Source organism: Rhinopithecus bieti, unplaced genomic scaffold (assembly GCF_001698545.2).
Source record: "Rhinopithecus bieti isolate Rb0 unplaced genomic scaffold, ASM169854v2 scaffold_21155, whole genome shotgun sequence".
NCBI lineage: Eukaryota > Metazoa > Chordata > Mammalia > Primates > Cercopithecidae > Rhinopithecus > Rhinopithecus bieti.
Window position 1 is genome coordinate 460,779 of NW_016810615.1, and position 5,827 is coordinate 466,605.

A 5,827-nucleotide genomic window follows, 5' to 3' on the forward strand; every position below is an offset into this window, starting at 1 on the left:
GAGGATTGGAGAGTACCCTAATGGGTAGCGATGGGGTCCAGGGCCCCCACAGGTGTTGGTCCAGCTCAGGGCATCCTGCTGGGATGGCACTGCTGCTCTGGCTAGTCTCAGCCACGTAAGGAGGACTTAGAAACTTTTGAGGAAGTTGCTCCAACACACATGGGAAGAGGAGGACAGGATCGGGTCCCTGCTACCCTGCTCCCAGCCCAACCCAGGGCCCAGAGTTGGATCCTTTTTGCCTAGATATGAGAGCAGAACTAACTCTCCTAGTTGACTCCTGTTTTGAAAACATCTTTCCTAGAGGCCAAGTCACTGTCATTCTGACAGACTAAACACCTGGAGAAATGGACTTTTCCTTTGTGCGCTAATGCTGAACGTTTATAAATCAGGCTTTATGCAGCGTAGAAATGTGTATGTATATTGGAAACCTGTTTTTATCTGTAATACAACCAAGGGGCAACTCATTAGCAGTATTAAAAAACCATCTTCATGCTTTATATATTACTCCTCAGACATTCATATTCTACTTACAATACACTCCTGGTTTAAGCAGAATGGAACTTACCTCATTTTCATTTGATCTGTAATAGAATCTGTAGGCAACACTGTATATTTTCTTATTTTCTTCCTGTTTAAAGGTGCTGCTTTATTATTTTAACACTTGGTTAATATTTCTTACAACCCACATTTAAATCACAGGTTCTACAGAAAACAACATTATCAAGGCCATATAGTGCAAACATTGCCACCTATATACCCTTTCTTAAGACGACAGCATTAATGCTGCTGTTACTGTTGAACTGCTCCTGTTTCCATGAGGTTAACATATAAAAATGCATTATTCATGAATGAAAATGCATTTCATATATTTTACCAATTGTTATTATTGTTCTAGAGGGGGAAATAAATGAAAATGGTGGTAGTTGTAGAAATGCATCCTTATTCAGGACTTAATATATACTACCAATTTAGACTACTTACCTTCTTCAACTTTAAGCCTTCCATTAAACTGCAAAGCTTGATGTCAGCTAAACTCTATAAATGTTAATTTAAGGTCAAGGTGCTCCTGGGAAGCATTTCAATGCTTAGAGCAGAGCCCAAGAAAACTTCTTTTCAAAGATTTATGGGATGATATGGCTCCTTTCTGAAAAATAGGAACTCTATTTCTACCTTTTCCAATCACTTTCTATTTCAAGCTCTAGGACACACTTTCCTTTATGGATCTTTCCGAGATATTTAATAGCATTCTGGAGATGTTAAAATGCAAATTTTTTCCATGTGTAATGTATAGTGTCTGTCCAATTTAAACTTCATTTAGTGATGCCAAATGCTTTGTACAGTGAGGAATGAATCATCCATAACTCAGCAGCACCTCCGTCCATAAAGACGGCCAAAGCACAGTTGCATCATTCACAATATCCAAATTATCACAAGGTTGGATTTTTAGCCAATAATCACTTTTTCTGAAACTAAATCACATTTCAAAGTGCATTTAAGGTTTGGTTCAAAGGGGCCCACAGTCCAGTTTTCTCTGTTGTCTAAATTACCGTATGGAATAAATTTGATCACACAGGAATCTAAAGTTGCTCTCCATCTTTAGGCTACCAATGTTTCTTTCAACAGGGATCTGGAATCTTCTGGGGAAATCAGAAAGAGCAGCCTGGTTTATTATTTGCCTGAAAGCTATGGAGTCACTTCATTTCATGCATGAACGTGAGGTGCTGACAGTGAAGTCTCACAAGAAGAGAGGAAATAGCATCACCATATTCCAACTTCTTTCTGGGGTACGGAGTCAGTTAGGCCAAAGTTTATGGACTCTCCTAGGAATCCCCCATCCATAGCCACTGGTCAAGGAAAGCAAATTTAGACAGCCTCTTAAGCGTTTTTGTTTTGTTTTGTTTTATTTAAATCAGTTTTATTTAAGAATTTCCAACACTGACAACTCTTATAAAAAGCATCCAAGCACAGGACACAGAACCACAGCAAACAACATTCTTATGGGTAGCTAACAGACATTAGAACTTCCACCCTTCTTTGAGACACCTGAGTTCACTGTGAACTCAGCTTCCAAGTACTCCTGCAAAGTACATTACAAGCTCAGTCCATGTTCTCAGCTCATCAGCTTCAGTTCACATTACCACACTTACATATCAGTAACAGAAGAGAACACACAATATACAGCATTCGCAGCAGTTGACAAAGGGGTAGGGGGAGTACAAGTATCGTTTCACTTAACACATTCAACTAATACAGGTTATCTAAGAACAAAAACTCACTTAAAGTCTTCCAACAGATGTGGATGTCCTTTGAATGCAAAAAACATTTGCACATTATTTGCTGTAATTGCTCTCTGCACACTCTCTCACCAAAGCAACAGGATTGAGAGAGACTTGGCTCACCAAGTTAAAAAATATCCATAGGGACCACCAAGTCTTTGCACACGCTCTCTCCTTTTCTCACTCATACTAGCCTTTCGTGCCTCAGCACCACCATCAATCTCACACAAGGTTTCAAAAGTTCAAACAGGCTTCTGGTCCCATATCACAGCCTTGCATTCATAGCATTGATATGGCTCCATGAAACAAAGAACAGCAGATAAAACTCATCATCAAAGACATGGCCTGTGATGCATAATGACGAATTCTTGAATGAGAAAGCATGTAGACAGAAGTATTCCTATGGCAGAATATTTACAGCACTACTTTCAATGAAGTGCTTGTTCCATAAACATTTGAAATGAAATGAACTGCAGAGATTAAATGAAGGCTTCATATTGTGCTTTTGTTTATGAGGGGAGACAAGTGTTAAAAAACAAAACAAAAGAACCAAACACTGTGACACCATGATCTCCCAAAAGGAGATTTTCTTAAGGGAAAAAATCCATATGGTGGGGTTCAAATTAAAACAAGGAGTAAAGAATGTAGTTCTAGTCCATGGTTTCCATTTTGAACATGCAAAGAATTCATTTGACAAGTCCAGGGATAAAATATTACAGGAGAAACACTTTGATATCAATTGTGTGTTAATTTACCAATAAGGCAAATAGCAGTTCACTTTCAACCACTCAATATTTCAACCTTTCATGTAACAAAACTTATTTTTATTTATTTATATATATTTTTTATTTTTTGAGATGGAATCTCACTCTGTCACCCAGACTGGAGTGCGGTGGCACAATCTTGGCTCACTGCAACCTCCGCCCCCCACGTTCAAGCACTTCTCCTGCCTCAGCCTACCGAGTAGCTGGGATTACAGGCGTCTGCCACTGCACCCAATTAATTTTTGTATTTTTAGTAGAGACGAGGTTTCACCATCTTGGCCAGGCTGGTCTTGAACTCCTGACCTCGTGATCCACCTGCCTCAGCAAAAGTTCTGGGATTACAGGTGTGAGCCACCTTGCCCAGCTCATGTAACAAAACTTATACATTTCCTTTAGCTCTTCATATATATATATATATATACTTATTAGTTTAGACCTAGTCACGCTTCAAGCCTTCTTAGGGTACAGTGTGCACAAACATGCAGGTTTTTGTATATACGTGTAGTACCCATGGCCTGTTGGTGTGCTGTACCCGCGATTAACTTGTCGTTTACATTAGGAGAGTATCAATGCTCGTGTATTGCTGACTATACTCCCACACTCGTACAACACACCAATTTTGAAAAATTCTTAGACACATGTATTTTACATATATACTTATGCAATGAGTTTGAGAAAATTTGAATTTCCCACCATTCTATCACTAACCAACACACAACCCCACTGCGCCTACATCCCAGTGCCAGCAAGACTTGAATTCCGATGCTTGAGCCAAAGCCCTCCATTAAACACCAAGCTGCCCCGATGCTGCATTTGCATGCTATTCCCCAACCCCAATTGCTGCCCAGAATTAGAAACCACTATAGGAGTTATTTCCAGAACCGAAGGCCTGGTTTGGCTCCCTCTGCATGTTGCTTTGGCTTTGGTTATTACCCGATGGGCCTGACTGGTTCTGCTGGCTGGCTAACATGCCCATCATACCCCAACTGCTCTGTAGCACTGCCTGGGCTGTAGCCATTATGGTTGGATTAACGTTGAATGCACCAAAGTTTATCCCACCACCGATATTACTACCTTGATTGTTTCCCAAACCAGCTCCACCCCCTCTACTATTACCAAATCCACCCTGATTTCCAAAGCCACCTGGATTACAACCAAATCTTCCACTTCTTTCTTTCTATTACTATTGTGCTTAGGTTTGGCATTGGATATATGAATGCTGATTCCTTTAATGATCAAGTCCTCTCTCCACACAAAGACGGTAGAACCTGATCATCTGCAAATGTAACAAAGGCACAGACCCTGAACGGCTTGAGGATGAAGACATCCACCACTTCCCCGTACTGACAGAACTGCCACAGCTCATCCGCATTCATGTCCTCTGTTCAGTGCCCCACAAACACTTTTCTGCTTCTCAAAGGCTTATCTGGGCTTTGCTTAGAATTGGGAAGTTTACAGTCACACCATTGTTCATCTATCATATGCTGCTGTGACATTACTTTCACCTATGTTTCATATTCCATAAAACAAACGAAGCCAAACCCCTTTGAATGACCAGTCTTAGTATCTTTCTTGATCTGCACCATAAGAGCTTCTCCAAAGGTACTAAAATATTCTTTCAGGTCCTGCTCAGTTGTTGTCCATGGGAGACCCAACACTATTACATTGGATGTTTTCTGGACTGCTCTTTCACGTTCACTGCTGATGAAGCATCTATCTCATCCATTTTTCTTTTTTTATCTTTAGGATAGTTGACAGCATACACCAGATTTCCCCAGCCAGCATCGGGGGCATGAAGAATTCCTTCCACCAGCCAGACACCTCTCATACATTGAGACACTGGATTCCTGTCGCGAAACCCACATGCCCCTGGAAACTGGGCTGTAACCGTGGACAGCAGCACTGTCCCATCGTCTTCTGATGGTATTTCAACGGGCTCAACCGTTCTCATCTTTGGTTACCCGAATATATTCAGACATCTTTTACTTTTCTGGTAGGCCACTGCTGGGAAGCCCAACAGGGACACCAAGGCAGCGACCGTTTTGCCCCCACTTTGAAGCATTTTATATAACATTTTATGTACACATTTCCTAGACCAAGTGATAAAAGGCCAGCCAATATACAGGCTATCCAGAGGTTTATTAGGTGGTTTGACAGAACAGCTTTGTCTAGCAAGGGATGATGTTGATTAGGCAGGGCAATGAGATTTTTCTCTCAGGAATTTGGAAGTGAAATAAAAAACAGAGTTGAGCAATTAGCAGAGGGGTTGAAGGTGAAAGGACTCGCAGAGAAGGCCATTTGCGGAGGCCATTAGGCAGTAAAGGTTACAAATGAGCAGACACTCTAATAATGCCATAGTCATAAAGCATAAAACACACATGTAGAAAGAAATTCCTCAGAAACAGGAGAGAGAAGTTAAGTCATGTTAATCACAAAATACCAGAATACAAACCTTCTCTGTGAGGCCTTGAGGTAGGCCTTTTTCTAATACCCTGAGGCACTCACTCTCCTCATTCCCATATGTTTTTTTCACCATAAATGTCTTGTTAATTGACATAATCTGAGTTCTTTTTACAGAACCAACAGAGAGGAGCGGGATGGTCACTTATGGAGCTGCCTGTAAGGCTGAGAAAGTAACTCAGGCACCCTTATCATCTGATGGAGGCCTCCTCCTGTCTCATAACTGACAAAAGGTGAAATTATACAGACTTCACAATAATCATGGCATTCCTGAGGAAAGTCCTGTCTAAATAGCATCACCTTTTTGGTGGAAAGGAGACACCTGGA

At 41.0% G+C, this 5,827-nt stretch overlaps 1 pseudogene; it reads right to left on the reverse strand.

Annotated features, from left to right (window-relative positions):
• Positions 1 to 3,890: 3,890 nt before the first annotated feature.
• On the reverse strand, positions 3,891 to 5,019 carry LOC108542476 (TAR DNA-binding protein 43 pseudogene; annotated as a pseudogene).
• Positions 5,020 to 5,827: the final 808 nt, after the last annotated feature.